The sequence below is a fragment of the Gorilla gorilla genome, chromosome 7, assembly GCF_029281585.2.
Source record: "Gorilla gorilla gorilla isolate KB3781 chromosome 7, NHGRI_mGorGor1-v2.1_pri, whole genome shotgun sequence".
NCBI lineage: Eukaryota > Metazoa > Chordata > Mammalia > Primates > Hominidae > Gorilla > Gorilla gorilla.
The window spans coordinates 79,818,072-79,838,325 of record NC_073231.2 but is presented as its reverse complement, the minus strand read 5'-3'; positions in this window follow the sequence as shown (position 1 = coordinate 79,838,325).

Sequence of the window (20,254 nt, the reverse complement as noted above, 5' to 3'; positions counted from 1 at the left end):
TGAAGACTGAAAAAATAAAGTCAGTGTTATGACTAATAAGTCTCTTAGGAACTGTTTTACAAAATGCTTAAGAATAAAAAGTGATTTTCAGCTTTTATAGGTGATGTTTACAGTGTTTGTAAACCAACTGGAGGGATCAGTAATTGGTCTTAAAAGATCAGCTTCTCTTTTAAAAAGTTCATCTGAAACTTTATGATTTGTTACTTTTGTGATTTGCATAGATATTTATATATACACACACACAGGTTTTGCTTTTGTCTGTCTCACATTCAGCACAGCTGTCTGCCGCCCCTGCCGGCAGGTGTGGCCGCACCTGGTGTGAAGTCACGTGGAGTCAGTGCTGTGGAGGGAAGTCCTGTGTGGGCCGGGCAGTGAGGAGAGCACTGATTCACGCCTGCAGAAACGTAACCTCCCCTTTCTGTGTATGCCTTTTACCATCATCCAGGCGACTGCTCCATCCTTTTAAATTAGGGGTCCTGCAAGCCCCAAGTGACCCATAGTCAGAGTATCTGGTTTGGGGTAACTGAGTTGGTCTTACGGGGCAAAAACTCAAGACACTTAGAAACATGCGAAGCACAAAATAATGTGTTCCCTCCTGTTACCCCAGCGAGGGTGGGGCTGAGCTGGGAATGACACCCGGTGGTGTAATGAGTGGAAAGTGCTGGCCAGCTGCTAACCCCCCTCCAAGCCTGCTGCACCTTCACTTCTCTGCATCTGTCTCCTGAGTCATAACTAGGGACTTGGCTAGATGACCTCAGAGACCTCATCCGCCTCTGAATTCTCTATTTTTAAGCCCATAGTTCAAACTTTGGCTTTGATCTCTGAAGTCTTCTGGGTTTGGAAATACAGGAAGTCAGCTTTGAATCCATTGCTTCTCTAAAACATCAGGGCTAGTGGAACTAACCCACTTGAGAGTGACCTCAAGGGCTTTAGGCAGCCAATGGGGCTGGGGCCATACTGCTCTCAGGCTGGGCAGTATCTTCATTGTGGTTCTCGGACAGCCTTTTTTACTCAAACATGAGACTTTCCACCCACCAGTTAGGGAACTTTTTTTTTTTAAACGGAGTTTCACTCTTGTTGCCCATGCTGGAGTGCAGTGGCACAATCTCAGCTCACTGCAACCTCTACCTCCCGGGTTCAAGTGATTCTTCTGCCTCAGCCTCCAAGTAGCTGAGATTACAGGCATGCACCACCACACCCAGCTAATTTTTTGTATTTAGTAGAGACTGGGTTTCACCATGTTGGTCAGGCTGGTCTCCAACTCCTGACCTCAGGTGATCCACTCTCCTTGGCCTCCCAAAGTTCTGGGATTACAGGCTTGAGCCACTGCGCCCAGCCAAGAGGGAACTTTTTAATAAAGCTAGTGAGATTCCCTTGACAGCAGAACCAGCCTTGGGACTTGATGCTTCACCGTGTCAGAATCCGTCCCTGGTGCTGCCTTTCAGAGAAGAGGCTTGATGTGTGAGGGGTCGGGGAGTGCTCCAGATCCCTGAAATGCCCTTCCCAGACCAGTGACAGGCATTTTTGGGTGCCATCGTGTGACCTTCACGGCACAGCAAACAGTGGGCACTAACCCTGTTGTCCTGTGGAAATCTGGGTCTCTGAATCCTGCCATTTCCTTCCTGGAATTGGCCAGGAACTTGATTTTCTGGGCTATTGCTTGCTACTGTCCCCTGATGCACAAAGGATCCCCCCATGTCATAGGTCCCACCTGCCTGCTGTGCATCCCGGGTGGCCAGACTCGGCTTCTCCAGGTGCACTTGTCCCAGGTGGCCCGGTCCATAGGCTGGAAGGGCAGCTGCAGGTGCACTGCCTCGCGGACAGGTTAGGAGACGGCCACACAGCCATCCATCTTCTACAGCACGCACACCCCACTCTCTCCCCCAGTCAATGTCTCTCTCCGATGGGAAAGTTAATAAATTTTGCTCTAGATTAAAAGTATTGATCATTTCATTTGTAAACGATAAATAAAAAGGGGGAACTTTTCATTGTGCCAGGGGTGGCGCCTGGCGTGTGTTGCGGGAGTGATTGCGCTGGCTGCCGGGGGGTGGGCTTCTCATATGCATTCTAGCCGGCCAGCTGCATTGATTTCCTATTAGTCTCCCAGCACCACCCAGTAACACATCATTTCAGTACCTGCTATTAATGGTCTTTTGATAAATAATCACTTGTAAGTCAATAAATTTTTATTAAACAGTGTGGCTCTTTGATTTATTAAAATCCGACCGTGTTTGTCTGGGAGAAAAGGGATGCCGAATTGAAGTGGAGGTTTTCATACATCTTCCTGACACGGAGCAGTCACCACACACTCCAGAGAAAAACAATTGCATTTTAACAGAAACAAAACGGCCGAGTTTGGAACTTGGGCCCAGGCAAACTTTATCTCCGTCAGCCTGAGGCTTACTCTGCAGGGATCAGCTGCAGGCTGGAGGGCGCCGAGTTGAGAACTTTGTGTTGGCCTCCAAGAGTGCCCAGGTGCCAGGGCTGGATGCCTCTGCTGGGCTGCGTTCTGAGATGGCACGTACCGGCCCTCTCCCAGCTGGGGATGCACCCTGGGGCAGGCACCCTTTGCCAGCAGACATCTGTCATCAACAAGAGAAGCTCGTGTGGCAGGACCCTTTAGCTTCCTTCCTGGCCAAATCGCCACCAGAGTCACCTGTGGCAGGAAGATGTGGCAGGAGACAGTCTTTTGCAGCAATCGGGCTGCGTGGATTATTTCTTAAGGTGTGGGCCAATAGCTGAAGACTGGAAATGCCTTTTTTGTGAGATTTTCATTGGCATAGAGTTTGCTGTAAAGAGTTTGGCACTTTTTATCGAGACGAATATGGCCCCAAACAGATGGTCTTACATAGATCAACCCAACCACTGACGATACAACCAGAATTCTCACCCAGGGGGAAGTTGTAGGAAAGGGAAAACACTTTCTAGTGTTTCTAGTAAACGTTTTTATTAAAGCAAATAGTTGGAACACCTTCTCCTTGACCCTCCCTCGTCCAGGCTGCTGCTGCAGACTTCCCATTCATGCTTAGTGTGGCAGGTAGGAACACACAAGGGCTTTTGACAGCAGGACTCTCAGTAAGAAGTGTGGCTGCGGGCCCTAGTGCGCTCCAACCTGCTGCAGGCCTTCTCTGGGGTTGTTAGGATTTCCTTCTCTCTCCTGGTCTCAGGGGACCTTGAAGGTGGTTAGGAAGCTGGACGGCAGAAAACAAACAGGTATGAATGTCCCGCAGAGCAGGCAAATGCTAGTAGAGTGCTTTTCAGGAGTGTGGTCCAGGCTGTGCCCATGTGCAGGAGGCTGGTCAAGGACCTAGTTTCTCTTCCAAGGACTTCCAGCCCCGCCCCCAGGAATGTGCCAGACTGGCCAGCGAAGCCAGAGGACACCATGGTTGTGGATTCCCAGCACACGGGGAACTGTAGGAGCACCTGGCATTTTACACATACAGACTTCAAGTCCACTTTCAGGGTTAAGCAGGACACTTCTGAAACGCTTCGCTGGGGGCCTCCCTCTAGCCTGCGCTGGCTCCCCGACACCTCACTTCCTGTGCCCACACCCATCCCACTGCACTGTTAGGAGCACTTTGCTGGGGAGGCTGAAGAACGATCTCAGGCTTTCTTGTACTCCATGAGGTTACTTCCTATGCAGGAGTCAAATACATTAAACTGGGAAAGGAATGGCTCTTGCTTGTCGGCTGCCATTACAGCTGCTGATGGGGATCAGGGAGTGAGGTTGGCTAAAGGCAGGACAAGGGGCATTTGGGCCATCACCCGGCAGGTACCTGTACCACCTGTTGATGTCACCAGCAGGAAGCCACAGCAAGGGGGATGTCAGGAGGCTCTGTCTGCCTTGAGAGTAAGAAAGGAGAACTGGTAATTCCAAGAGTAGCCGTGACCGCACTCCCTTCCCTTGAACCCACAGGTCCCAAAATGCATTTTTTGGGTTTTCTTTGGGGTTTTTTGTTGTTGTTGTTGTTTTTTGAGACAGAGTCTTCCTCTGTCACCCAAACTGGAGTGCAATGGCATGATCTCGGCTCACTGCAACCTCTGCCTCCCAGGTTCAAGCGATTCTCCTGCCTCAGCCTCATGAGTAGCTGGTATTACAGGCACGTGCCACCATGCCTGGCTAATTTTTGTATTTTTTAGTAGAGACAGGGTTTCACCATGTTGGTCAGGCTGGTCTTGAACCCCTGACCAGGATTACAGGCATGAGCCACTGCGCCCGGCTCGGTTGTTGTTTTAAGAGACAAGGTCTCACTCTGTTGCCCAGGCTGGAGTGCATTGGTGTGATCATGTTCATGGCTCACTACAGCCTGGGCTCCTGGGTTCAAGCAATCCTCCTGCCTCAGCCTCCCAAGTAACTGGGACTACAGGCGCACCACCACACTGAGCTAATTTTTAAAATGTTTTATAAAGGCAGGGTCTCACTATTTTGCCCAGGTTGATGTTGAACTCCTGGCCTCAAGCAATCTTCCTTTCTTGGCCTCCCAAAGTGCTGGGATTACAGGTGTGACACACCTTGCCTGGGCGACGAAAATGCACTTTCAGTGCATTCGAACCCCTCCATATGCACAGACTCAGCTCTGGATGGCTGGATGTGAGATCAAGAGGTTAACTGGTGCCTTTCCTTCTGATTCATCCAGAGTTCTAGGCAGATGTTCGGAGGCTCCCTCTGCTCCCTCTTGCCCTGTGTTCCCAATACAGACAAACACCTTGCTCCTCCATGCTGAGGAGTCAGGGCTGGGTGGGGGGCACGGAGGCCCTGCTCAGCCTCTGCAGGAGAGGCTGGAAAGAGAGGCTGGGAGGGCCCAGCCTGGGGCCGGGGTCCCGGTTCCTGCTGCTCAGCATGGGCTTGGGGAAGGGCTGTGCGTACGCAGATTGATCCGCCAGCTGTGATTTGTCATTTCTCCCAGGCAGGCGCTGTTTTCTCTTGGTTCAGGAGGCCCCTTCGACACCTGCTTTATTTTTCTTCCTGCGCTGACGTGACGGGAGACAGGTGTTAAACTACTTAATCACTTTAAAATTGTTTTAATTTTCTGTTTTTTATTGATCTCTCCAGCACCAATTAATCAGCTCACTGGACCAGGCAGTTAGTACATTAAAAATTGTCAGGGAGGCCGTGCATCTTGCAAAATGTCTAAAAAATATTCGGCTAGCAAATTTCGCTTTTCTTTGGCATGCAACAGTCCATGGCCCATGAAAATCCCACTCAGAAAAGGCCTCTGCCTCCGGGACTCGTGTGCAGGGAGTATTCAGGCCATTGCAGGAGCTCTGGCCAGGGGCTTCTGGTAGGGCAACACTGGACGCAGGTGCCTGGCTCATCAGTGATTTGCCACCTTTCCTTCCACTTTTGTTCTGTTTCTTGCACATCCTGGGTCTGATTTCCCCAAGGACTTTGGGAGTTTTTGTGGAAGGGGACTTGACAGTCTGTAACTACCCTGTGAGGCCAGGACAGAGGGTCTAAAGCAAGTGTCCGTTTCCACAAAATCTCCCAACATCCGGCCCCCGAGCCCACAGCCAGATTTCCCCTCCCTGGGGCACGAGCACTTTTGACTTGTCCTTCTGACAATGCCAAAACCACCTCCTTGGGGCAGGGGCCCCCTATGCTGGGTACACTTTGTCTGCTGGCGGGCAGCGGTTGTGTCATGCTGCCTCTTCCCCGGCACCCAGTGATGGGCCTGAAGCCCTTCCACAGAATGTCCTGGGCAGCGCCACTCCACACCCACTGTCACTGTCACTGGCTCCTGTGCTGCAAGCCTTCACTGCCTGTCTTTTGTCACCCCTCTGGAAAATGATTTATTAACTACTTGGCTGTACTTCTCATTCAATAAAATATGGATGGAACAACCAGAGACTTCAACTTCACTTCTTGGGGTGAGAACTGTGTTTTCCAGTTTTCCCATGTTCGCCTAGTTTCCTATGACTTTCCAAGAGCAAGCCCCTTATTTCTTCCAGGGTGCATTAACCATCCCGCAGACTGTCCGCAGGGTCTGGGTCACCCACTTCTTCCTGGGAGCACCACCCTCCCACAGCAGCCCTTGTTCCCCTACCCCTGTCTGCAGGCCCAGTGGGCCCCGTGCAGATGGACAACATTTCCTTCCCTCCTCCATGCTTCCCGCTCACGGGGCTCCGCAGAGAACTAAGCCCAGGCCCTTGAGACTCAGGGGTCCCAGTCCCTACTGAGAAGGGCTGCCCCCCGCCCCCCACCCCACATTCTGGAAAGTTGGAGGGCGTGGGCCTCGGGGGCCGGCACAGCCAGCCCTGGTTCTGGCCGTGGACTTATCTCCCTCACCCCACCCTCTGGTATTAATTGGTATATGATTGGGCCAGGACATATAATCTAGTATTGATTTTCTCTCTGGACGCCACAGTTGTATTTGCTCACATCTGCCTTGTGTTTAATTGGTGCTTTGCTCTGGAAACAGAGATCTTATCGGCCTGCTGGGTTTCTTTTCCTGGGGCACACAGGCACGCACAGTCCCAACCCTGCCTCTCCCGGACCCTCCCACAGCCAGGCCTGCCCGGGCTTAAGGGGATGGCGGGGAATGACCCAGGGGGGTTGCTTTACACTTGACCTCCCGAGCTGGGGCTGATCCTTCCTGGAGTGAATGTGTGTGTGTCTGTGATGATCACTGGGGAACACTGGCTTTGGGTGGGGCCTGGGTTCATACTCTCTTCCTCCATGTATGTCTTCGCGGCTGGTCTATTGAGTTTTTCAGCACAGTAATATCTCTTCCTTATCTGAGAGAAAGGTAGAATGGATACCTGCTCTGTAGGACTCCTGGAGATTACCTTTCAGGCCCCACACAGCACCTGGCACTTAGTAGGCGTAATGAACAGCAGCTCCTTTGTCACTTGCCTGGTCCCACTCAGCCCATGCAGCTCTGTCAGAGGCCTGTGAACCAGAGCAACTCCATCTTGAATAGGGGCTGGGTAAAATGAGGCTGAGACCTGCTGGGCTGCATTCCCAGGAGGTTAAGGCATTCTTAGTCGCAGGATGAGTTAGAAGGTCAGCACAAGATACAGCTCATAAAGACCTTGCTGATAAAACAGGTTGCAGTAAGGAAGCCGGCCAAATCCCACCAAAACCAAGATGGCCACGAGAGTGACCTCTGGTTGTCCTCACTGCTACACTCCCACCAGCGCCATGACAGTTTACAAATGCCATGGCAATATCAGGGAGTTACCCTATGTGGTCTAAAAGGGGAGGCATGAATAATCCATCCCTTGTTTAGCATATCATCAAAAATAACCATAAAAATGGGCAACCAGTAGCTGTCGGGGCTGCTCTGTCCATGGAGTAGCCATTCTGTTATTCCTCTACTTTTTTTTTTTTTTTTTTTTTTGAGACAGAGTCTCGCTCTGTCGCCAGTCTGGGGTGCAGTGGTGCGATCTCGGCTCATTGTAACATCTGCCTCCCAGGTTCAAGCAATTCTCATGCCTCAGCCTCCTGAGTAGCTGGAACAATAGGCACCCGCCATGACATCCAGCTAATTTTTGTATTTTTAGTAGAGACGGGGTTTCACCATGTTGGCCGGGCTGGTCCTGAACTCCTGACCTCAAGTGATCCACCTGCCTTGGCCTCACAAAGAGCTGAGATTATAGGCGTGAGCCACCGGGGCCGGCCTGATTCCTCCACTTTCTTGATAAACTTGCTTTCACTTTACTGTATGGACTCACCCTGAATTCTTTCTTGTGAGAGATCCAAGAGCCCTCTCTTGGGGTCTGGATCGGGACCCCTTTCCTGTAACAGTTCCATGTAACTGCAGGCATGGAGGGAGAGAGCCACAGGCATGTGCACTGGAAAGGCAGTATCTCCCACTGACACCTCTGTTTGTAGGGCTGGGCTGGGGGGATCATGTCCTCCTAGGGACCTACAATCCAATGACAGCCTCTGACCCCAAGGCCCTGTCTGTGGTCACTGCCCCCCGCCACCTTGTCTGAGGTTGAGGGCTTCTGTCCTCTGCACCCAAGAGCTCACCCTCAGGACGGCCTTTCCTGCCCCTGCCCTCCCAGCTCCACCACACCCCAGCCCCTGCATGTTGGGTTTTTGTTTTTCCCTCGTCTGGCACTGGGGCTGTTCGGCCCTGCCTGTGCTTTTTGTAGTAAAGGGAAGAGAGAAAGGCTGGGGTAAACACTGATTTCCTATTGACACAACATTAATTCTCTTGCTCGGACAGGTGAATGTGCTTTCACTCACTTTACCAAGATTAATGATACTTGTTTGCTTGCTAAGAGAGGCCTAATGAGGGGCTTTGGAACACATGCCTTCTGGGCTGGCAGAGGGAAGGAGGCTGCAGGCTGCTGGACTTGGGAAGAGAAGCAGCCTCCCCATGCTTCTTCCAACACCACGGCTCCTCCTTGGGCGCTGGTGCCTTTCCCTAGCGGCAACAGGATCAAGGAGTTATTGGATAAAGAATGTGGGCTCTTTGTGTCCTGCCCCTGGGGTTATTTCTGACAAGGAGAACTTCTCAACAGACCTGCAAATGGGGTCCCTAGTCAGTCCGCCCCTACCCCTACCCCTGCCAGTCACCAGAAGCTCTCCTCCTACCTGTGCAAACCATAACTTCCCTCCATTTGCGCCCAAGGCCAAGGTCAAATGTAGGATCAGTCTTTGCTTTATGGCTCTGAAGAGTAAAAAATAGTATCGGAGAAGACAAGCTGGGGCTTCTGAGGTGGGACAGCTGGCAGAGGAGCACTGGTTCCATGAAGGATGCCCATGACTTTAAGGGAGGGGACCCCTGGGCCTGTGAGTGATGCGGCAATAAGATTGGATCAGAGCCGTTTCTGCCTTGTGACTTTGTAGGTTCAGCACAGCTTGAATAAGAAGTCCTACAGCCTCTCTTCTCAGCAAAACAGCCGGGGGCAGATCACGAAAGCGGGTGCAGGGGTGGAGTCGTTCCAGTCTCAGGCTGTTCCAGATTCAGGGACTGCCAGGATCTCCTGAGGACCCCCTCACCTGGTGGGAGGCAGACCAGGCCATGCCACAAGCAGCCAGATGCAGCAGGCCTCCACCGAACAGAAGCACCAGCTCTCAGGCACAGCCATGCTAGAATTGTAAGGCCAGCATTGCCTTCTTTCCAGCACTGAGCAGCAGCAATTTAGCAAATTCTGCTAAAGCAGGGTCTCTTGAGAAAATAAATAAATACAATCTTAAACCCCAAGAGCCTACGGAGGTTTTCTTCCATAAGACCTTCTGCAGGCATTGCGCGGCAGGACACCTGGACCTGTCATTGCTCTGTCTTTCATCCTTGCCACGTTTCTGGGTCATTCGTTTCTTTGTCATCTGGGGAAGAAGGAAAAACCACAGAAATCAATTAGGTCATAAGTGGACAACTCCATAGGGGGCAGGGAGAACCAAAACATATGGATTTAAATCAAATTGGGCTTTAAAAATCACTCTTTCCCAGGAGGGAGAGCATTAGGACAAATACCTAATGCATGCAGGGCTTAAAACCTAGATGACAGGTTGATAGGTGTAGCAAACCACCATGGCACATGTATACGTATGTAACAAACCTGCACGTTCATCACATGTATCCCAGAACTCAAATTTTTTTTTTTAAATCACTGTTTCTGACATGCCTCCGTCGCCAGTCCCTGGGGCACTTGTTAACCAGACAGGTTCCTTGGCTGCCCCTCACCTCACCTCCCCTCCCCTCCCACCTCCCACTGGATCCGAATATCCCTGCTGGCTCTGGGGTCTACGTGTCTGACCAGTCCCGTCATCAGGCGGGTTGGGAAGCTGCCTACATGAACATTGCTGGCTGTGGGGTATCTGCTCCATCCAGGAATACTGGCAGCCAGCTATAAAACAGCAGGAACCACTCCAGTAAATATGATGCTTGCTGTGAAAATGAACTGGAACACATTTGATCAGTGTGCCTTTGGTTAGAGGATGTCCTCTCATCTTCTTGTGTCCACTGTAGCTTGGAATTTCAGGCCTTTATACACCTGGGGAGCGGACACAGATCTCGATGAAAGCTGGAAGGCAGGGTGTCAGCCCTAGGCCTCATGCTTTCTAGAGTTCTGGCCTCAGACAAGTCTTCTCAGCACTGCATGCCTCAGTGTTCTCATCTGCAAATTGGGAATCAAACTGGATGGCCAGTTGGAGAATTACAAGAAATAATGTTCAAGAATGCAATCCCTATCAAAATTCCAATGTCATTTTTCATAGAAATAGAAAAAACAATCCTAAAATTCACATGGAACCACAACAAATCCTGAATAGCCAAGGCAATCACGAGCAAAAAGAGCTAAGCTGGAGGCATCACATTACCTGACTTCAAACCATACTACAAAGCTATAGTAATTAAAACAGCATGGTACTGGCATAAAAATAGAAGCACTGAACAATGGAACTGAGTAGAGCCCAGATATGATCCCACACATGTATGGGCAACTAATTTTTTTTTTTTTTTTGAGACACAGTTTCACTCTGTCTCCCAGGCTGGAGTGCAGTGGCACAATCTTGGCTCACTGCAACCTCTGCCTCCCGGGTTCAAGCGATTCTCCTGCCTCACCCTCCCAAGTAGCTGGGAATACAGGCACCCACCACCACGTCCAGCTAATTTTTGCATTTTTAGTAGAGACAGGATTTTGCCATGTTGTCCAGGCTGGTCTCAAATTCCTGACCTCAAGTGATCTGCCCACCATGGCCTCCCAAAGTGCTGGGATTACAGGTGTTAGCCATCATGCCCAGCCTGATTTTTTTATGAAGATGCCAAGAACACACAATGGGGGAAGCATTTATCTCCAAAAAATAGCGTTGGGAAAACTGGATATCCACATGCTGAAGAGTGAAATGAAATTCTTATCTCTCATCACATACAAAAATCAACTCACATTGAATTAAAGGCTTAAATGTAAAACCAGAAACTCTAAAACTTCTAAAAGAAAACATGAGGGAAAAACTGCACAACATTGGTCTGGACAATGATATTTTGGCTTTGACCCCAAAAGCACAGACAACAAAAGCAAAAGTAGACAAATGGTGTCATATCAAATGAAAAAGCTTCTGCACAGCAAAGGAAATGATGAAGAGAGTAAGAATCCAACTTACAGACTGGGACAAAAAAATTGCAAATAGGCCGCGTGTGGTGGCTCATGCCTGTAATCCCAGCACTTCGGGAGGCCGAAGCAGGTGGATCACCTGAGGTCAGGAGTTTGAGACCAGTCTGGCCAACATGGTGAAACCCCTTCTCTACTAAAAATACAAAAATTAGCCAGGTATGGTGGCTTGTGTCTGTAGTCCCAGCTACTCGGGAGGCTGAGGCAGGAGAATCGCTTGAACCCAGGAGGTAGAGGTTGCAGTGAGCCGAGATGGTGCCACTGCACTCCAGCCTGGGTGACAGAGCAAGACTTCATCTCTAAATAAATAAATAGATAAAATAAAATAAATTTGCACATTATACATCTACTGAAGGGCTATCCATGATAGATAAAGAACTCAAACAGAAGGCCGGGCGCGGTGGTTCACGCCTGTAATACCAGCACTTTGGGAGGCTGAGGCAGGTGGATCACCTGAGGTCAGGAGTTTGAGACCAGCCTGGCCAATACAGTGAAACCCCATCTCTACTAAAAATACAAAAATTAGACGGGCATAGTGGCGGGTGCCTGTAGTCCCAGCTACTCGGGAGGCTGAGGCAGGAGAATTGCTTGAATCTGGGAGGCAGAGGTTGCAGTGAGCTGAGATCGCACCACTGCACTCTGGCCTGGGTGACAGAACGAGACTCGGTCTCAGGAAACAAAACAAAACAAAAACCCACCAGAACAAATCAAACACTTCGATAGCAAGAAAACAAATAACCCAATTAAAAAATGGGCATGGGACGTGAATAGACATTTCTGAAAATAAGACATACAAATGACCAACAGACATGAAAAAACAACGCTCCACCTCACTAATCATTAGGGAATGCAAATTAAAACCACAATGAGCTATCGCCTCGCACCTGTCAGAATGACTGTTATCAAAAATACAAGTGTTGTTGAGGATGTGAAGTAAAGAAAACCCTTGCCTGCTCTTGGTGGGAATGTAAATTAGATTAGCTATTGTGGAAAACAGCATGGAGATTCCTAAAACTAAAACCAGAGCTTCCATATGATCCAGCAGTCCCCTACTAGGAAAGGAAATCAATATATCAAAGAGATACCTGCAATCCCATGTTTATTGCAGCACTATTCACAATGACCAAGATTTGGAATCAACTTGTGTCCATCATAGATGAGTAGATAAGGAAAATGTGGTATATGTCATCATGGAATATTATTCAGCGTTAAAAAAGAAGGAAATCCTGTCATTTGCGACATCGCGGATGGAATCGAAGAACATTATGCTAAGTAAAATAAATCAATCACAGGACAAATACCACATGTTCTCACTCATATGTGGAGTCTCAGACAATTGAATTCATAGAAGCAGAGAGTAGAGTGGTAAGTACAGAGACCAAGGGTTGGGAGAGTGGGGAGATGATGGTCAGAGGGCACACAATTAGACAAGAAAAATGAGGTTGTTTGTTTGTTTGTTTGTTTGTTTGTTTTTGAGGCAGAGTCTCACTTTTGTCACCAGGCTGGAGTGCAGTGGCCTGGTCTCAGCTCACTGCAACCTCCACCTCCCGGGTTCAAGTGATTCTCCTGCCTCAGCCTCCTGAGTAGCTGGTACTACAGGTGTGCACTACCACGCCCAGATAATTTTTTGTATTTTCAGTAGAGACGGGGTTTCACTGTGTTAGCCAGGAAGGTCTCAATCTCCTGACCTCGTGATCTGCCTGCCTCGGCCTCCCAAAGTGCTGGGATTACAGGCGTGAGCCACTGCGCCCGGCCAGGAATGAGGTTTTATTTGAGCTCTATCACACAGTGTAGTGAATATAGTTTATAATAGTGTATTGTACATTTAAAAACTGCAAGGAGACTAAATTTCTATGCTCTCATCACAAAAAATGATAAGTATTTGAGGTGATGGATCTGTTAATTAGCCTGATTTAATTATTCCTCATTCTATTCATAAATATAGCATCACTTTCAACCCCCAAGATATACACAATTATAAACCGTCAATTTATAATTAACATTTTAATAAAACAAAAAATAATGTACAAGACAGCCAGGCACAGTGGCTCACATCTGTAATCCCAGCATTTTGGGAGGCTGAGGCAGACGGATCACTTAAGCCCAGGAGTTCGAGACCATTCTGGGCAACATATGAGACCCTGTCTCTACAAAAAATACAAAAAATTAGCTGGGCGTGGTGGCACGCACTTGTTGTCCCAGCTACTGGAGAGGCTGAGATGGGAAGATTGCTTGAGCCCGGGAGGTGGAGGTTACAGTGAGCCATGATTGTGAAACTGCACTCCAACCTGGGCACAGAGTGAGACCCTGTCTCAAAAAAATAATAATGTATAAGCAAGTGTCTTGAAAACTTTGGCTTGTGATAGTGAGTATATTAATATTGTTAAAAATGGGAATTCGGTCACAGCTTTTCATATACTGTACAGCCTCATTCAAATTATATGAATTCTTAATTTTAGTTAATGTAGACACGATGATTCTTACCGAAACACCTTTATTTTAGTACTCCTTATATGTTAAAGTATATGTTTAGTAATCCTTATATGTTAAAGGATATAATGCTTTTGGTGAGAATGGTGCTGTGTGGATCGATTGTGAGTCGCATTATTGCTAGTGTACATTATTTAATGTTCTTGCTTCTTAACCACCGCCTCCCACAGGTCCCTGTGTCCCCAGTGAAGGCATTCCTCAGAGCACTAGCAGCCGCATTCCCTTTGTTTCTTGGCGCACTCCTCTAAACTGTGAGGTCAGCAAGGTAGGGAGCTCACCCTTGTCTCTATTCCCAGCTCTAAGCACAGAGCGAGGCAAAAGGCAGACCTCAAATGTTGATTACATAGATTTTCATTTACAGCACATACGACCTTCATTTTCTTTTAAACAGTTCAACAGCCCAGCCTTAATTCAAATAGGGCTTCTCTCCTTTCCCTTTTCGTGGTGTTTTTATGGTGGGTAAGAGCGGGAGCTTCAGGGTCTGTCTGCCGGGATTAAGCTGTGTGATTTAGGGCAGGTTACTTAACTTCCGCGTGCCGTGTCCTGGCAAGACAGTGGACATAATAGGAGTGCCTATTTTACATGGATTTTTGAAAATTACATGAGCTAAGTAAAGCACCTAGAACGGTGCCTAGCACATAGTGAATGTTTAATAAATGTCTGCAGAAAGTAGCAGCAGGAGTGGGGCAGGCTTGGCTGTTCCGTTGCAGTGTGGTGAGGGTGCAAACATGTGCTTTGGAGTGGAGCTGAATCACCACTGAGCAGCCATGGGCCTTGGGCACTCCAGTGAACTTGCCTACCTCAGCTTCTTCATCTGGAAAATGGGGGTGCTAATCACACACAGCTGTTGGAGGATAAATGTGTGAATGTGGGGCATTTATTAATAGAAAGAGCCCATTTCTTTTTTTGTTTTCTTTCTTTTTTTTTTTTTTTTTTGAGACAGAGTCTCACTCAGTCCCCCAGACTGGAGTGAAGTGGTATGATCTCAGCTCACTGCAACCTCCGCCCCCCGGGTTCAAGCGATTCTCCTGACTCGGCCTTCCCAGTAGCTGGGATTACAGGTGCTCGCCACCACGCCCAGCTAATTTTTGTATTTTTAGTAGAGACGGGGTTTCGCCATGTTGACCAGGCTGTTCTCAAACTCCTGATCTCAGGTGATCCACCTGCCTTGGTCTCCCAAAGTGCTGGGATTACAGGCGTGAGCCACCGCACCCAGTGAGCCACTCGACTGGGTGCACCTTCTTAGAAGGTGCTGGAGTCTCCCCTGCACCTGGGCCTCCTGCATTGTAGGGAAAAAACAAGCACCTCTTTGGCATCCTGATCTGATGCCAGATGGGTCCTGTCAGAGCTCCCAGGCCCTGGGGACGAGATGACCTCAGGGAACATCTTAGCCTCATTCCCAGGACCTCTACCTTGGGATGAGGGGAAATCCTTTCAAGCAGAAGTCTGTATTAGATTACTCCATAAACTCCCAGCCCAATCTCAGAACCAAGCTGAAATGACGTGATCCAACATTAATTACAGGATTTGTATGTATTTGGTACCATTTTGTTTATCTGCGCATTGTCAGCGGGTGAATGAATTGTTCTAAGCAAGATAATGTTCCAATGAAAATCTTCTAGAATATTATGCTGTCCTGGCCATTTGAAGCAGAAGATAAAAGACAGAGCTAATCTCAATTACTGTGGAGCCTCATTCTAAACAGGAACCCTGGTGATGTCCTCTGACTTTGGATTGGGTTTTCAGTGCTATCAGAAGCTGACCTCCTGGGCTTTCTCCTTCTGCCTCCTTCAGCCTCTGCTAGTGGTTGGCTTCCCTGTGTCTTCACTGATGGGACCCTCGGAGTCTAGTCTTGCACCCGTTGAATCTCCTGGCCTTACCTAGGAGAGCATTGTGTGGGCTCTATGGCAGCTACCCTCTGGTCCTCAGAAGATTTTCCTTATTCTGCTCACAGTCGAGTTACAGCTGTGTTGCCCATGCTCATCTGCCCATACCCGTCTGTACTTGTTTAACAACTTTTTCATTGAGACTCCAATTTAGGCCAGTGTGTTAGTCCATTTGTGTTGCTATAAAGACGTACTTTAAGGTGGGTAATTTATAAAGAAAAGAGGTTTCTTTTCTTTTCTTTTGAGATGCAGTCTCACTCTGTCACCCAGGCTGATGTGCAGTGGCACAATCTCAGCTTGCTGCAACCTTCGCCTCCCAGGTTCAAGCAATTCTCCCTGCCTCAGCCTCCTGAGTAGCTGGGATTACAGGCACCCGCCAACACACCCAGCTAATTTTTGTATTTTTTAGTAAAGACAGGGTTTCCCCATGTTGGTCAGGCTGTTCTCGAACTCCTGACCCCAGGTGATCTGCCCACCTTGGCCTCCCAAAATGCTGGGATTACAGGTGTGAGCTACTGCACCCGGCTGAGAAAAGAGGTTTCTTTGGCTCATGATTCTGCTGGCTGGGAGACTGGGCATCTGGTGAGGGCATCCACCCCTACGACCCAAACACCTCACATTAGGTTTCACCTCTAACATTGGGGATCACATCTCAACATTGGAGATGGTGGGGACAAATATCCAAACGATAGCATCCAGGCACTGTGTCTGAGAAGACGGGTGCTGTCCACACATGTGCACACAGACATGTTCGCTCTGGATCTCCTCACACCAGCAAGGAATTTGTTGAAATGCAGATTCCGATTCAGGAGGTCTGAGATAAGTCCCAAAATGCCACATTTCGAAAAATTCCCAAGGGAGGCTGCTTCTTCTGTGCATGGACCACTTCTTTGCATAGTGAGGTTTATAGCAGGTGCACAGACTCAAAACACCTGCCTGAGCCAAACAGGTGATGTTGCTGTGGAGCCCAGGTGTGGGACATGGGAAGTGGTGGGTCACTCACTGGGCCAGGCTCGCCCTTCCTAGAGGCAAGCTACAGTTTCTTTTTTTCTTTTTTGAGACAGGGTCTCGCTCTGTCACCCAAGCTGGAGTGCAGTGGTGCGACCTCGGCTCACTGCAACCTCTGCTTCCCAGGTTCAAGCAATTCTCCTGCCTCAGCCTCCCAAGTAGCTGGGATTACAGACGTGTGCTACTACGCCTGGCTAATTTTTGTATTTTTAGTAGAGACAGAGTTTCACCGTGATGGCCAAGCTGATCTCAAACCTCAGGTGATCTCAGGTGATCCACTCGCCTCGGCCTCCCAAAGTGCTGGGATTATAAGCATGAGCCACTGCACCTGGCAAGCTACAGTTTCTATAAAAGCACTGTTCCATGAATGAACACATCTGCATGCTGAATTCAGCCCTAGGCACCTGGTTCAGACCCCTACTCTGGAGTCCAGATCTCAGGGGTTTGCAGGTAAACTAATCTGGTCACTCATTGAATCCTTCTGTAGCCTCCCAGCTAGCAGTTGACTTGCTAGGACTGTTACAGGAGTGGGTAGCTGCAACTTTGGAACGGCTTGTCCCGTTGTTGAGAAGACCAGATTAGAACTGTCTCCACCACTTACTAGTGGCGTGAATTTGAGAGGAAGGAGAGAGTGTGAGTGTGCCAGTGTTTAAGTGCCTGCAGTATTCTATGCTCTGTGCATGATTCCATTTGAATCTTCTCATCTGTCTTGCAGAAGTGGTTCATCCGCTTCATTTTACAGATGAGAACAGTGGAGTTGAAGAGCTTAACTAACCAGTCCTGGCAGCCCAGCTACTACTTTGTGAAGTGGGGATTCAAACTCAGGACTGCCAGCCTTCGTCTTAGTCCATCTGTGGCACTTTAACAAAATATCTGAGACTGGGTAATTTATAAATGATAGGCATTTATTGCTCACAGTTCTGGGGGTTGGGAAGTCCAAAATCAAGGTGCTGGCAGGTTCAGTGTCTGGCAAGAGCCTGGTCTCTGCTTCCAAGGTGGTGACTTGAATGCTGTGTCTTCACATGGTGGAAGGGATGGAAGAGCAAAAAGGGCCAAACTCACTCCCTCAAGCCCTTTTATAAGGGCACAAATCTGATCCATGAGGATGAAGCCCTGATGGCCTTATCACCTCACAAAGGCCCTACCTCTCAATACTGTCACCGTGGGAGTTAAGTTTTGACATGTAAATTTTGGAGGGGACACCGACACTCACATCAAAGCCCTCTCTGAATAATACAGGGCTACTGTTTACTGTCTGTGTATGCCAGGCACATGCGTTAGTTCTAATCTCACAGAAACCCTACAAGGTGTGTGGAATTATTCCTATTTTACAGATGAGTAAACTGAGGCTCAGAGGTTAAGTAACTGGCCCAATGATACAGAGAGTGGTGGAGCTATGGTTTGAGCCCATATCTAACTGACTCCTTTCCCCTAACCCATGCTGCGGGGACAGCTGGTCTCTGGGGTCAAAACCTAGGGGTGGCCCGAGGATGAGGAGGGGTTACCAGAAGTGGGACTTCAGCACTTTGTCACCTTTCTTTTGCCCAGGCTGGAGTGCAGTGGAGTCATCTCGGCTCACTGCAACCTCCGCCTCCTGGGTTCAAGTGATTCTTCTACCTCAGCCTCCCCAGTAGCTGGGATCACAGGCACCTGCCATCATGCCCAGCTAATTTTTGTATTTTTAGTAGAGACGAGGTTTCACCATGTTGCCCAGGCTAGTCTCCAACTCCTGATCTCAGGTGATCCGCCCACTTTGGCCCCCCAAAGTGCTGGGATTATAGGCATGAGCCACTACGCCCGTCCTCTTTGTCTTCTTTCTGATTGTTACCATCAGGATATGGCCACTGTGAGCCTGGTAAGGCATGGACATCCACCCACCCTTGCCCCGACCTGCTGAAGACATATCCCAGGTCCTGCTAATAGCAGAAGCCACAAAGTTGACAGCTATGGCAGAATCCGTCCCTACTTGGTGGAGCTCATGGAGCCACCTGTCAGAGCAGACACCACAGCTGTCATGGACTTAATTTCTTTCCTTTTGTCTCTGAAAAGTTTGTGATGTGGTAAGAGAGGAGCTGCAGGGAGCATGCATTTCCAAAGTTCTGTTGCTTTTTTTATGTTTGTTCATTTAACCCAGAATATACAATAAGTTCTATTTATGAGCAGGGATAAAAGTGGGGCCTATAGTTTATGATTTTTTTTTCTTTTTCTTTCTTTCTTTCTTTTTTTTTTTTTTTTTGAGACAGTCTCACTCTGTCACCCAGGCTGGAGTGCAGTGGCATGATCTCAGCTCACTGCAACCTCCACCTCCCAGGTTCCAGCGATTCTCCCACCTCAACCTCCTGAGTATCTGGGACTACAAGCACTCACCGCCACGCCCAGCTAATTTTTGTATTTTTAGTAGAGACAGGGTTTCACCGTGTCTCACCATGTTGGCCAGGTTGGTCTCGAACTCCTGGCCTCAAGTGATCCACCCACCTCGGCCTCCCAAAGTGCTGGGATTACAGGTGTGAGCCACCACGCCTGGCCGGCTTATGATTTCTTTATGATGGATGAAGTGAGATAGCCTTGTGTTCTCCCAAGTAACACACACACGTATGCACACACAGGCATGCACATGCATTCACCTGTGTGTGCATCTGCAGAGGGCCAGACTTGTCTTGAATGACCCTTGGGAATCTGGGTCTTCCACATATGAGTTTTCTCCTTCTTTGAACTCCAAATCTAGTCTTTTGAATATGCTTCAGCATGATCGTTAGGGAAATGGGGGGCAGTGCCTCTCCTGTGCTTGGCCCTATGTTCAGTCTGCACATGGAAGGTGGTGTGGGGTTAGAGGAAATGGCCCAGAAGGCTGTAGTCTTTTAGCTAAAGGTTCCAGTGGCAGGTATCCCAGAACTCTGAGGTCAAAGGAGGTTTTGTTTAGCTCAGCAAATATCTCCTGGGAAAAACTTTCCCCAGGCTTGATTTCATACTGACCCCAAATGACTTGAATCAGACATGCAGGAATTATAGCTACAACAGAGCAGTTAAGATTACAGCATGCTTCAGAAAAAGATAAGTAAACACAGTTTTTATGTCACTTGCAACTTCCTCCGTACCTGCTTGGTGACTTTGCACCTGGGCTATGTGATAGCCTTTTCCTGCCTGCAGCACTCAGGAATCACAAGCCTCCCAGAACCACAGAAACTTTTCATCTTTGAAGTCTGTGCTGAATTCTAGGGTCCTCTCCTGCTGCAGCCACTGTAGGACCCATTCAGGGCACTTGTGACAGAGCACGGCTTCTCAGTGTGCACACAGAGATTGTGCTCCATTCCCTTCTTTTCTCCTTTCTGCTTTTCAAGGGGAAAGACTGACACCTGAGCATAGGCATCTTCACAGATGGAGGGTGGAAATTTACACACATTCTGCATTTTCTGGTCATGTCCCTCTCTGTCCTCTGGGTCCTCTAAGGGTCTTAGGAAAGGTGGGTGCCCTACTTTCTGAGATGCTCCTAGCTAGGGTCTTCCTCCACCCTCATCCCCTCTCGGGCTGGTTCCAGGGCCAGGTTCACCTGTCCTGGGGGTCCAAGGATGGACTTCTTGGGAGAGCAAAGGGGTCAAGCCTAGTTGCTAGTTGCACAGATTGTTGAAGTTGGAAGGGCCTTAAACTACTTTTGGTTCTAGCCTCTCATTTGACAGAAAAGGCTTCGAAGGGTGCCCTTCACAACCCAAGGAAGTGGCTGAAAGGGCCTTGGGATCTACTCTGAGGTTGCCTCTTCCCACTTCTGTGACTTGGTTTAGGAACTTTCTGAGCTTTGGTTTTCTCCTCCA